The sequence below is a fragment of the Trachypithecus francoisi genome, unplaced genomic scaffold, assembly GCF_009764315.1.
Source record: "Trachypithecus francoisi isolate TF-2019V2 unplaced genomic scaffold, Tfra_2.0 Lachesis_group17, whole genome shotgun sequence".
Taxonomy (NCBI): domain Eukaryota; kingdom Metazoa; phylum Chordata; class Mammalia; order Primates; family Cercopithecidae; genus Trachypithecus; species Trachypithecus francoisi.
The window spans coordinates 18,859,923-18,874,313 of NW_022681462.1; the positions used below are offsets into that span (position 1 = coordinate 18,859,923).

General features: G+C 38.0%; 1 protein-coding gene across 1 annotated transcript in view; it reads left to right on the forward strand.

Annotated features, from left to right (window-relative positions):
• The window catches only part of APLF (aprataxin and PNKP like factor), a 99,414-nt gene that overhangs the window by 480 nt on the left and 84,543 nt on the right, over window positions 1-14,391 (forward strand).

A 14,391-nucleotide genomic window follows, 5' to 3' on the forward strand; every position in this document is an offset into this window, starting at 1 on the left:
CAGGGTTTGGCAAACTAGAGTCTGGGGGCCAAATCCAGCCTATGTTTGTATGGCCCCGTGAACTAAGAATGATTCTTAAATTCTGAAATGTAAAATGTAAACAGAAAACCCACCAATTTTTCCGAGAGAATATTACTGCAAGGGTTGAGGGTATTGTGGCTTGTCCTGTAAAGCCTACAGTATTTACGGTAGTCTCTGGCCCTTTACAGAAAAGTTTGCCAAATCGTGATATTATGCTTTCTAGGCTAATTTCTTTTAAGCTTTGGTCTCCTTTGCAGAGCTGTGTGGACCTTATTTATTTATTTGTATTATTTATTATTTCCAGTAAAATTAGTAGCTAATCCTTAATAAGGAATGTGTATAGCGTTCCAGTCATTGGTCTAAGGAGACATTACCTATACCAACATCTTTAACTGTCAGGTATTTTTATTATCCTCATTGTTCGGATGAGAAAATTGAGCCATACGTACGTTATTTAAAGTCCATGCATAAGCTTTTGGACACATAATGCCACAAAACTAAATATTCTCTACCTTCTTTGGGAGGTTTAGGAATGAGAACATTTGCATATTGCATTCCAGAATTCTATAGAGCTCTTCTTAAGTACATCTAGTTTTTTATTTTTTTCTTTAACATTCAACATTTCTTGTTTAGTGCTCACTGTGTAGAACATTTTGCAGATTCTAGCACTGTGGGGCATACAAAGATGAATGGAACATGGGTCCCTGCCCTCTAGGAGTTTTCTCTTGGGACTGGGGAGACACCTGTGTCGGTGAGCTAACACCAAGGAGTAAGGAGTGTTTACTGTTATCCTGGTTAACTTCCAGAGTCTAAATGGAACCATTGGTACTTGCCTTAGGTCCCTTCTGGGAGCAGGGAAAGGAGTGGTAGTTTAAGGTTGTGTTATGGAAATTGGTCCTAAAGGGGTGTGTGTGTGTGTGTGGTGTGTGTTGTGTACATACACATGTGCATGTAGTACGGTTATTGAGAAAGTAGATATTCAATTGCTGTTCTTTTTTTTAACTGGACAAGTGATTATTTAAATGTTTAACATCATTTCAATTTTTTTTCGTCGTTTATTAGCCTATACAAACACTGGAAGGAACTGTCTGGAGGCTTTATTTTTCTGTTTTTCTTTTAAATTCGTAGGTTAGAAACTTAGAGTATGTGTTTCATCTAGTAATCATATGTCTGGTGACTAATGAGTTTTGACTTGCTTAAGAAATTGTCACCAGTAGAGTACCTGGGTCTGGTTAAAAGATGGATGAATTTTAGGGCTGTGTTTTATAAACTTGGCAACAGATTGCAGACCCTTTCATTATTTGTAGCTTGTTCTTTGTGTTGTCGACTTGCTAATGTGAGATGAGCCTATTTGGTATCTGTTTTTTAAAATGATAGGGAGTGAAAGCTGGGCAATTATCTGGTTAAGATCTTGCTTTTCCTTTTAAAATAACATTCAGGGATGAGATTCTGTTGCCAAGGTTGGCAGGTATCAGAAGTGATTATGAATGACATCCCAAGTGAGTTAAAGGAAAAATTTGGAGAACAAACAAATCACCTTGTAGTTTCTTCGATTTTGGAGCTGGCAGATGCACTCGATTCTTCTCCGCAGTGGTTAAAACACAATATAAGGGCTCCTGTTTCCAACAACAGAAATTCCAGTGAGACTTATTTTTGTATTGTGAGAGAGTGAAGACTGAGTTCTAAGTGGAAAACTCAGTAAGTTCGTTGTAAATTGGTATACATTGGAAATGATTAATATAAATAAGGATGATTTTGAACTTTCTTAATTGGGCACGTTTTTCTGAGACAAGCTTCACAAACCTTGATGGCCACACAAACATAAAAGTTTATAATCCCACTGTGTAAAATAGTCTTGGTAGTAAAACAGTTTGAGAATGAGAATATTTTTGTATTTTTACGGTGGTAGGAAAACACAGAGAAACCTGTCACAAACAAAAGACAATGAAATTTAATCTTTCTTGTGCCTTTTGCTTTCACGTGAGTCATCAGAGAACCCCAGCTCTTTGTTTACTAGATTTTGATTCTGCTGCATGATTGGCATCAGTTAGATGGTTTTACAGCAGGATTTATCTTCAGAGAACTTAAGTTAAAACAGCCAATCCAAAAGATTACATATTGTGTGATTCTATTTATATAACATTATTGAAATTGCAGATTGCGAAATTTCAAAAATAGAGAACAGATTAGTGGTTGCCAAAGGTTAAAAAATTAGGCAGGAGGGCAGAAGGGAATGGATATGGCTATAAAATAGCAACATGAGGGATATTTGTGGTGACAGAAATATGCTTTGTCTGGAATGTGTCAGTATCAATATCTTAGGTTGATGTATTGTACTGTAGTTTTGTAAGATGTTACCATTGGGGGAAACTGGATAAATGGTACAAGAGATATTTCTATGTTATATCTTTCAACTACATGTGAATCTACCATTATCTTAAGAAATTTTATTTAAAAGGGTTTTATAGACCAACATGTCAAGCACTGTTAGGCCAAAGTATTTGCTTTATGATTTTTAATTCAAGCTGTTACACTCTTAAATGAAATCTACTATTTTTGATTTTAGATTTTTCTTCTTTTGTTTTGACAGCAGGGATTATGAGACACATTTCCTTATGATCGATTTCCCTTCTAGGGATATCTAGTGAGACTTTCTCAATGTAGATGTAATTAAATTGACTGCTTTGATTAAAAAGAGAAGAGTCCCCAGCTGGGGGAACAGGGAAGGTCATAGGCTTCAGTATAGACTCTTCAGGTGGCATCAGTTCACCACTTCTAAGAATGTTGTAAATGTTCTACAAAGTTTACACAAAGTAACCATCCCCTGACCTGACAGCTCTATACTTGAACTGCTTATTGTAGAATCCTCCTGGCTGTCCTGGAATGCTGTTCCTACCTGCTCCAACATAGGTTTCTTCCCTGACACTTCTTTATTTCTAGATTTGCCCTTCCCTCATTTTATTATTTAGCCTACAACCAGTACCTAGCACATAGTAGGCCTTCAACACATGATTTCTTCTTCCTTCCATTTCTGCATCTCAGCCTCTCATTCACTCTACCCTCAAAAAGAGCCTATTTGTGACTTAGATATGAAAAAGGGTTATCATTGAGTTTTGAAGTGAATTTAAATATAGTAAAGATGCAGTCCTACCAACTGCTAAATCTTAAGGAGTAACATTCACAATGAATTAAGTTTTAACATTTTTCCTATTTTGTTGATTGATAATTCGCTACATTCAGGAAATAGTTAATAAATAAATATTATGGTTGGATGGGAGGGAGTATAGGAGAAATAAAGATGAATGAGAAACAAGTCCTTGCTCTCAAGAAACTTAGTTTTGTAGGTTTGAGAGACAAATAAACAAGTATTAATAACTAAACAAGGTTACAACCTCACACGGGGACTGGAGCCAGGCTGACACTTGGAGTGAGCGAAATGGGAGGGAAGAAGAAGACAACATAGGGACAGTGATAAATGACAACAGTTCTGCCTCAGTGTTGGGAAGGCCACAAGGAGAGGGTCTCTGTGCAATCCCTGCTACTTTCCCCTATTCCCACTTGGTAACAGCGTCATATTGTTTTTTTAAGAATAGTAAGAAATTTGAATTTTTAGATATAATCCTTGATTTTTAAAAGGTCACATTTTATTAAAAGTTATGTTTAAATACCATGAGTCTGTTGATGAAGAGTTAAATTCTATAAAATATTTCCAGAGATTTATTCGGAGCCAAATATGAGTGACCATGGCCCGTGACACAGCCCTCAGGAGGTCCTGAGAACATGTTCCCAAGGTGATCAGGGTACAGCTTAGTTTTTATATATTTTAGGGAGGCATGAGACATCAATCAAATACATTTAAGAAATACATTGGTTTGGTTCAGAAAGGTGGGCCAACCCAAAGCAGGGGCTTCCAGGCTATAGGTAAATTTAAACATTTTCTGGTTGACAATTGGTTAAGTTTATCTGAAGACCTGAGATCAAAGGAAATGTGCAGGTTAAGATAAAGGCTTATGGAGACCAAGTTTTATTGTGCAGAGCTCTCAGATCGCAGACTTTAGAGATAGCAGGTTGCAAAATGTTTCTTATCAGACAGGAAAGGGTTCCTGGCTCTTAATTGATTATCTCCTGGAACTGGAAAGGAAGGAAGGGAAACAAGGGGGAAAAGGGATTCCCTGTAGAATGTGGATTTTTTCCCACAAGAGACTTTGCAGGGCAATTCCAAGATATGGCAAAGAAATATATTTTAGGGTAAAACATTTTGATTTTCTTCCTTGTTATGGCTGAGTCAGACTGGAAAGTAAGTCACGTTATACAGGGTTAAATAAAACTCATCTGATGAGAATTTATAGTTTGTAGGGCATGACTTCCCAGACCCCTTAGAAAGGAATTTGGGCAAGATTAAAAAAAAAAAAAAATCAGAGCTTAGTCCTCAAGCTAGACAGAATGATGTCACAGGGTACAGAGAAGTATAAGAAGGAACCTGAAGTTAAGAGGTGGGATCAGGGAAAGAAAGCTTCATGAACTTGGTAGCATGTTGAGTTTGACTGTGGTGTGTTGGGACAGTTAGAATTTTGGTAGGTGAAGAGTGGGTGGTATAAGGAAGAGCTTGTGTGGTTTAAGGCTCTAAGATATGGCGTGTTGGATAATTGGGTAAGTGTTGACCAGGCTTGTGGGATGATCACATTATGTCAATGATCCCGTTTAACTTTTACAAACATTGTTTTTTAATATATTAGTTTTTAAAGTAGACTTTATTTTATGGAGCAGTTTTAGGTTCACAGCAAAACTGAGTGGAAAGTACAGAGAGTTCCCATATACTCTCTGCCCTCTTACATGTACAGCTTCCCCCACCATCAACATTCTACACAGTGTGGTATATTTGTTGCAATTGATGAATCCACATTGACATGTCATTATCACCCAAAGTTCATAGTTTACACTGGGGTTAACTCTTGGTATTGCACATTCTGTGGGTTTTGACAAATGTATGCCATGTATCTACCATTGCAGTATAACACAGAATTGTTCCACTGCCCTAAAATTTTCTGTGCTCTGCCTGTTCATCCCCCAGAGGCTCCCTGGGACTCCTGGCAACTACTGGACTCTTTTACTTTCTCCATAGTTTTGCCTTTTTCAGAATGTCATAGAGTTCTAGTCATATAGTACATAACTTTTTCAGGTTTCACTTAGTAATATGTATTTACGGTTCCTCCAAGTCTTTTCATGGCTTGATAGCTCATTTCTTTTTAGTGATGAATAATATTCCATTGTCGGTTTATCCATTCACCTACTAAAGGTCATCTTGGTTGCTTTCAAGTTTTAGTGGTCATGGATAATACAACTACAAACATTTGGGTGCAGATTTTTGTGTGGACATAGGTTTTCAGCTCATTTAGGTAAATACTAAGGAGCACGGTTGCTGGATTGGATAGTAAAGTTGTATAGTAATAGTATGTTTAGTGTTGTAAGAAACTGCCAAACTGTCTTCCAGAGCGGCTGTACTATTTGCATTCCCACCAGCAATGAATGACAGTTCTTGTCGCTGGACATCCTTATCAACATTTGGTGTTATCAATGTTTTAAATTTTGATCATTCTAATAGATGTGAGATAAATAACTTTTCATATATATATTCTGAGTGGACAAAAATACAACAGTCAACACAGATGACTCCTGTGTCATCGAATATGTGGTGATTTCCCCCTACCAATGAGCAAGCAGTCACTTTTGCAGCAGACATCAACTGGGTGCCCTCTAATTCAATTTAATTCTGACACCATCTATCTGGAGATAGCATCAGCTCCCAGAGGTTGAGGTCTCAGTTCCCAAGAATTCCCCCCACTTCTAATGCCAATTACAAGCCCCAAGTTGTTTTACCTGTGCTTCTGAACCACTGGCTGTAAACTCCCCAGTTTACAGGGATCCCATGGCCCTTTCCTTGGGCTCTATTAATTTGCTAGAGCAGCTCCTAGAACTGGTTTGTTATAAAGGATATGACAAACGATACAGATGAGGAGATGTGTAGGGTAAGCTATGGAAAGGGGTACTGAGCTTCCATGCCCTCAACAAGTGTGTCACCCTCCAGAAACCTCTACATGTTCATCTGTTTGGAAGCTTTCCTAACCCTGTCCCCTTTGGGTTTTTATGGAGTCATCATTATTTAGTCTTGATTGATTAAACCGTTGGCCATTAGTGATCAGCTAACCCTTCAGCACCTTTCATCTCCCTAGAGGAGGCTGGGACTTGGGGCTGAAAGTCCCAATTCTCTAATCATACCTTGGTCTTTCCAGTGACTGGCTCCCACTCTGAAGCTATCTAGGGGCTGCTAGCTGTCACCTAACTCATTAGTATACAAAAAGACATCACTGGGGAGATTCTGAGGATTTTAGTGGTTATGCGAGGCAATAGGGACAAAGACTATATTTTACAATTAAATATATCTTCCCCTGAATTAATGCCTTCAAATTTTCATCCCCCATTTACTACTTATCATGAATATGCTATCTTCTCACATGTCTTCATACTTTTGTGTGAGTTCCTTTCTTTGGTAATTTGATTCTGTAGGTAGTGTCTGGGTATATGTATTTTTTTGAGATGGAGTTTTTTTCTCGTTGCCCAGGCTGGAGTTCAATGGTGTGATCTTGGCTCAGCACAACCTCCGCCTTCTGGGTTCAAGAGATTCTCCTGCCTCAGCCTCCCAAGTAGCTGGGATTACAGGCATGTGCCACCATGTCTGGCTGATTTTGTATTTTTAGTAGAGACAGGGTTTCTCCATGTTGATCAGGCTGGTCTCGAACTCCTGACCTTAGGTGATCTCCCCAGCCTCCCAAAGTGCTAAGATTACATGCGTGAGCCTCTGCTCCCAGGTGGGTATCTGTATTTTTAAAAGCTCTGAAGATAATTCTACTGCAAAGCCAGAGTTAAAAACCACTTCTAGACACACTAAGTAGCGTACTTGGCACAGAATGGGTCTTTAAGAAATGTCTGCTGAACCGAACTGAATAAGCAAAATAACTACTTAGACACATTAATTTTCCAAAGTCCCAAGTGGTGCTTTAAACCCACTTTTATCTTCTTAAGCTCTCTTTATGTCTTTATTTACTGCGTTGCCTCTGTCATCATCTATTAATGATGAGGATGATGTTCTCACACTTGTGCAGCATTCACTGTGTAAGCAGCATTGCAAGCCAAACAGGTAGGATGAGTTGAAATTTCAGTGACATCTTGATAGCACAATTTCGTCATATTGGCTAACAATTCAGCAGCCTTGAATTCGAGCTTAAAAAGCATTGGATTTACTTTTTAAAATCTAAATGATCCATATTAATCAGTATTGTGAATTAGACAGGTGTTTGTGAGGTTGCCTGATAACTTACCATTTATACCATTATTCTTATGGGAAAGCATATTCACAAGTTCCAAAGAACATTTCACATCAAATATATTAACCTTTTAAAGAGAACTTGATTTCTGAATTGAAGTGTGTATGGAGAGTCTCTGGACAAAATCAAGTCTATTTCTTCATACTTGCCCCTTTTTAACATCAGAAGTTGGACTTTTGATACATTCCAGATGCAATAATGTTAAACATCTTGTATCAACTACTTTTGCTCTATTGAGGAATAAGACTGACCTCTCATCAAATATTATGGCAGAGTCTCAGCATAGATGACTGAGCTCTGGAATGCATGCTGGACTTGGCACTGGGAAGATCGCTAGATAAGAAAATTTTATGATTTGTAGACTTCTTTATAGTAACCAGTCTGGATTCAGTTTGAGTCTTTATATATATATGCTTTTTTTTTTTTTTTTTAGGTTTGTGCATTTCACCATAATACTGGCTCAAATCCTATACTAGATGACTTTCTGTTTTTCTCTACCATGAAAATTTGAATTTGTCTTTTTTTGTCTGTTGTTGATACAGCAAACTAGATAATCTTTTGGGAAAGTACTGTAAATTGTGAAGTATTGTGTAAAGTAATTTTTTTTATGTATTATGCTCTTCCTCAATTTTGCAAGATTATATAGTCAGTGTAGAAAATGTAGGACTTTCGGCTGTAATCCCAGCACTTTGGGAGGCTGAGGCGGGCGGATCACCTGAGGTGAGGAGTTCGAGACCAGCCTGATCAGCATGATGAAAGCCCATCTCTACTAAAAATACAGAGATTAGCTGGGTGTGGTGGTTCACGCCTGTAATCCCAGCTACTTGGGAGGAGGAGGCAGGAAAATCGTTTGAACCTGGGAGGCAGAGGTTGCAGTGAGCTGAGATTGTGCCATTACACTCCAGCCTGGGCAGCAGAGTGAGACTAAAAAAAAAAAAAAAGTAGGAATTTCACCAAAATCAAGTAAGCAGGAAGACAAAATAAGCACTTCAAAGTCAATTACCAAGAGATAAACACTGTAAACATTCAATGTAGTTCTTTCATATATTGAATCTGTGTACATAGGTATATATATTTTACTCAGTATATGTATTGTGCAATAGTTACCAATGATTTTTCATTAATATTATAACATAAATTTTGTTATTAATATTCTAAATAGTATTTTCAGTGCAACCTTCCAGTGGCTTACTGTCACACTTAAAACCCAAAGTCCTAATGGGTATGAGGTTTCCTTTTGGAGTGATGAATACATCCTGGAAATAGAAGTGATGGTTGCACAATTTTATGAATACAGTTAACCCTGAACAACATGGGTTTTGAACTGCATAGGTCCACTTCTATGCAGATTCAACAAATATATTGGAAAAGTTTTTGGAGATTTGTGACAATTTGAAAAAACTCACAAACTGTATTTAAAAAACATTGAAAAATTAAGAAGATATGTAATGAATAAATAAAATATATGTAGGTAGTAGTCTAGCTTATCATTTGCTACCATAAAATATATTCAAATCTATTGTAAAAAGGTAAAATTTATCAAAACATACACAAACACAGAGTGTACATAGTGCCATTTGCAGTTGAGAGAAATGTAGACAAATGTAAAGCATAAAATTCACTGTAGTACATACTGTACTTCTGTAATAATTTCTAACCACTTCTTGTTGCTGTTTTGGTGAGCTTTACTGTTGCAGGTATCTGCTTACAACAACATGTGATGTGAATCATCTCAGCATAAGCAGTTCAACTCTCCAGTAAATTGTGTATCATAATAAAAATAGATCTCAGCTGGGTGTGGTGGTTCATGCGTGTAATCCTAGCACTTTGGGAGGCTGAAGGACTCCCAAAGGACTGTTTGAGCCTCGAGTTCAAGATCAGCCTGGACAACATAATGGGATTCCATCTCTACAAAAAGTAAATTAAAAAAAAAAAAATTAGCTGAGCATGGTGGTGCATGCCTGTAATTCCAGCTACTTGGAGGCTTAGATGGGAACCTCACTTGAGCCTGCAAGATTGAGGCAGCAGTGAGCCATGATTGCACCATTATACTCCAGCCTGAGTGACAGAGTGAGACCCTGTCTGTATTAGTCTGTTCTCACACTGCTAATAAAGACATACCCAAAACTGGGTAATTTGTAAAAGAAAGAAGCTTAATTGACTCACAGTTCCATATGGCTGAGGAGGCCTCATAATCTTGGCGGAAGGCGAATGGGGAGCAAAGTCAAACGTCTTACATGGCATCAGGCAAGAGAGCTTGTGCAGGGGTGAGACTTATTTACTACCCTGAGAACAGTATGGGAGAAACTACCCCCTGATTCAGTTATCTCCACCTAGTGCTACCCTTGCCATGTGGGATTATTACAGTACAAGGTGTGATTTGGGTGGGGACACAGCCAAACTATACTATATCAATGTCTTTAGAAAAAAAAAGGGGGGGATCTCTCATGAGTCTTATATTTTTCTGTTGTGTTTACTGCAATATCGTAAACCTTGATTAACACACCATGGGACCATGGGACCTATATGAAATACCACTACTGATGCTGGAAGTTCTCCCAAAAAGCAGAGAAAAATAATGGCAGAAAAAAAAAAAAGCAGAGAAAAATTATAAGAAGTTGAATTCCTTGATACATACAATAGATTAAGGTCTGCAGCTGTGTTGCCTGCCATTTCAAAATGAACGAATACAGCATATGGATGATTGTAAAAAAAAGAAAAGGAAATTCATGAAGCTTTCACTGCAGCTATGCCAGCAGGTGGGAAAACCTTGCACTTTTTGTAAAACACCTTTTAATCTTGTACTGAAAATGCAATTTTTATGTGGATACAGGCTTGCTCTAAGAAAAACATACCTATAGACTCTAATATGATTCAAGAAAAAGCAAAGTCATTATATGACAACTTAAAGCAAAAGGAGGGTAAAAGATCTAAAGCTGGAGAATTTAATGCCAGCAAAGAATGGTTTAATAATTTTAAAAAGATGTTTGGCTTTTAAAATGTCAAGGTAACAGAAAATGCAGTTTCTGCGGCCCAGGCAGCAGCAGATGTATTCCCAGACGTCATTAAGATAATCATTGAGGAGAAAGGGTGTCTGTCTGAACAGGTTTTTTAATGTGGATCAAAGTGCCCTACTCTGGGGGAAAAAAAAAAAATGCCACAAAGGACAGTTATTAGTAAGGAAGAGAAGTGAGCACTGGGATTTAAGGCAGGAAAGGATAGACAGTTCTACTGTTTTGTGCTAATGCAGTTGGGTTTATGATTAGTACTGCCCTTATCTACAAAGGTGCTAACCCCTGAAGCCTTGGAGGGAAAAGATAACCACCAGCTGCCATTCTTTTGGTTGTACAAAGAGAAAGTCTAGGCATGAAAATCCTTTTTCTGAATTGGTTCTATCAATGCTTTGTCTTTGAAGTCAGGAAGTACCTTGCCAGTAAGAGACTGCCTTTTAGAATTCTTTTGAACACTGCCTCTGGCCACCCAGAGCCCCATGAGTTCAGTAACGAAGGTGCTGAAGTGGTCTACTTTCCCCCAAACACAGCATCTCTAATTCAGCCACTAGATGAGGGAGTCATAAGGGCTTTTAAGGCTCATCATACACAGTACTCTATGGAAAAGATTGTCAGGGTTATGGAAGAGAACCTCCCTAGAGAGAACATCACGAGTCCGGAAGGATTACACCATTGAAGATACCATTGTTGTTACAGAAAAAGTCATGAAAGCCATCAAGCCTGAAGCAGTGAATTCTTGCTGAAGAAAACTGTCCAGGTGATGTGCATGACTTCATAGGGTTTACGACAAAGCCAATCAAATAAATTATGAAAGAGATTGTGGATATGGCCAAAAAGTCGGGGGTGAAGGATTTCAAGGTATAGATATTGGAGAAATTCAAGAGCTAATAAACACTAATTAACAGAAGACAACTTGATGGAGACAAATGCTTCTGAACCAGTGCCAGAAATGAGGAAGACGATGTAGTAAAGGCAGCAGTGCCAGTAAACAAACTGACACTAAACACTCTGGCAGAAGGGTTATGTTTATTCAACACTGCTTTTCTTTTACAACATGGACCTTTCTATGATACAGACCCTGAAACTAAACAAATGGTAGAATAGGATTGGAAATGTATAAAAACTTTTTTTTTTTTTAAAGAAATGGAAAGCAAAAAAGTTAGGCAAGTTATCATGTATTTTCATAAAGTTACACCAAGTTTGTCTGCCTTTTTTTTTTTTTTTTTGAGACGGAGTCTCGCTCTGTCGCCCAGGCTGGAGTGCATTGGCCGGATCTCAGCTCACTGCAAGCTCCGCCTCCCAGGTTCACGCTATTCTCCTACCTCAGCCTCCCGAGTAGCTGGGACTACAGGTGCCCGAGTAGCTGGGACTACAGGTGCCCGCCACCTCGCCCGGCTAGTTTTTTGTATGTTTTAGTAGAGACGGGGTTTCACCGTGTTAGCCAGGATGGTCTTGATCTCCTGACCTCGTGATCTACCCGTCTCAGCCTCCCAAAGTGCTGGGATTACAGGCTTGAGCCACTGCGCCCGACCCCGTATGTCTGCCTTTCTTGCCTTCCCTTCTACCTCCTTTACCTTTTACACCTTTGCCACCCTGAGACAGCATGAGCAGCTCCTCCTATTCCTCCTCCTCAGCCTACTCAAGGTGAAGACAATGAAGATGAAGACCTGTATGATGATCCACTTCCACTTAATGAATAGTACATATATTTTCTGTTCCTTATGATTTTCTTAAAACATTCTCTTTTCTCTAGCTTACTTTATTATAAGAATACACTGTAAAATACATATAACATGCAAAATATGTGTTAAGCAATTATTTATAGTTGATTAAGGCTTCCAGTCAACAGTAGGCTATTGGTAGTTAAGTTTTGGGGGAGTCAAGGTTGGTTCCCCTAAGCCCCATATTGTTTTAAGTTAAAGTATCCTGTAAGTTTATTGAATTTGTTTATCAGTTTTAAGAGTTCTTTTGGTGGAGTCTGTAGGTTTTTCTAGATGTGAGATCACGTTATCTACAAGCAGGGACAATTCAGCTTCCTCCTTTCCATTTAGATGCTCTTTTTTTGTTTTCTTTTTCTTTTTTCTTTTTTTTTTTTTTTTTGAGATAGAGTGCTGGAGTGCAGTGGCATGATCTTGGCTCACTGCAACCTCCATCTCCCGGGTTCAAGCAATTCTCTGCCTCAGCCTCCTGAGTAGCTGGGACTACAGGCACCCACCACCATGCCCAGCTAATTTTTGTATTTTTAGTAGAGATGGGGTTTCACCATCTTGACCAGGCTGGTCTTGAACTCCTGACCTTGTGATTCACCTGCCTTGGCCTCCCAAAGCGCTGGGATTACAGGTGTGAGCCACCATGCCCGGCTGATTTTTTTTTCTTACCTAATTGCTCTGGCTAGGACTAATAGTACTATATTTAATAAGAGTAATAATAGTGGGGCATCCTTAGCTTGTTCCAATTCTTAGAAGAAAAGGTTTCATCTTTTCCCTTTTCCATATGATGTTAGCTGTGGGTTTGTCATATATACCCTTTATTGTGTTGAGGTATGTTTCTTCTGTACCTGATTTGTTGAGTGTTTATCATGAAGGGGTGTTGAATTATATCAAATACTTTTTCTGAATCTCTTGAGATCATATGGTTTTTGTCCTTAATTCTGTTGCTGTGATATATCACATTTATTGATTTGTGTATGTTTGAACCATCATTGCATCCCTGGGATAAATTTCACTTGATCATGCTGTATAATCTTTTTAATGTGTTCTTGGATTCAGTTTGCTAGTATTTTTTTTTTTGAGGATTTTTGAATCTATATGTTCATCAGGGATGTTGGCTTGTAATTTTCTTTTTTGTGTGTTTGTGTGTCCTTGTCTGGTTTTGGTTTCAGGGTAATACTGGCGTTATGTAATCAACTTGTAATAGTTCCTTTCCCTTTAATTTTTTGGAATAAGTTGAGAAGAATTGGTGTTAGTGTTTTTTAAAAATTCGGTAGAATTCAGCGTGAAGCCATATAGTAACTCCTTTAAGTATTTCTTGTAGGGCTTGTTGAGTGGTGATGGAATTCCCTTTATTTTGCTTGTTTGGGAAAACTTCATTTCTAAAGGATAGCTTTACTGGGTATCCTACATCCTGGCTGGCAGTTTTTTTTTTTTTTTTCCCCCTTTCAGCACTAAATATATCATCCCATTTTCTCAGCCTGTTAAAGTTTCTGCTGAGAAATCTGCTGTTAGTCTAATGGGCATTCCCTTTTATGTGACTTGATGATTTTTTCTTGTTGTTTGTAGAATTTTCTCATTGTCTTTGACTGTTGAAAATTTGACTATAAGTGCCTTGGAGAGGACCTTTTTGGACTGAATTTATTTGAGAACTTCTGTGCTTCCTGCATCTGGATGTCCTTCTGTCTCTCAAGACTTGGGAGGTTTTCAGCTATTATTTCATTAAGTAGGTTTTCTATGCCTTTTCCATATTTTCTTTTCCTGGAATTCTCATAATGTGAATATTTGTTCGCTTAATGGTGTCCCATAAATTCAATCGGTTTTCTTCATTCTTTTAAATACTTTTTTCTTTGGTTTGGGTTATTTCAGAAGACTTAGTCTTTAAGTTCAGAAGTTCTTCTGCTTGATATAGTCTGGTGAAGGCTTGATTTTATTTTTTCTTATTCTCTGAATTCCTCAGCTGTAAGATTTCTGTTTGGTTCTTTTTTATGATGTTTCTCTCTGTTGACTTTCTCATTTAGATAATGAATTATTGGGTTATCTACATTGTCTTCTATCTCGTTGACTTTCTTAAGGTTATTTTGAATTCTTTTTCTGGCATTTTATAAATTTCTTTTTTTTTGTGGAGTCTGCTACTGGAGAATTAATGTGTTCCTTTGAAGGTGTCATTTTTTTTTCATGTTTCTCGTGTCCCTATATTGATATCTGCTCATCTGGTAGAATAGTTGCCTCTTCTAATTTGTTGGAGTAGCTTTCACAGGGAAAGAC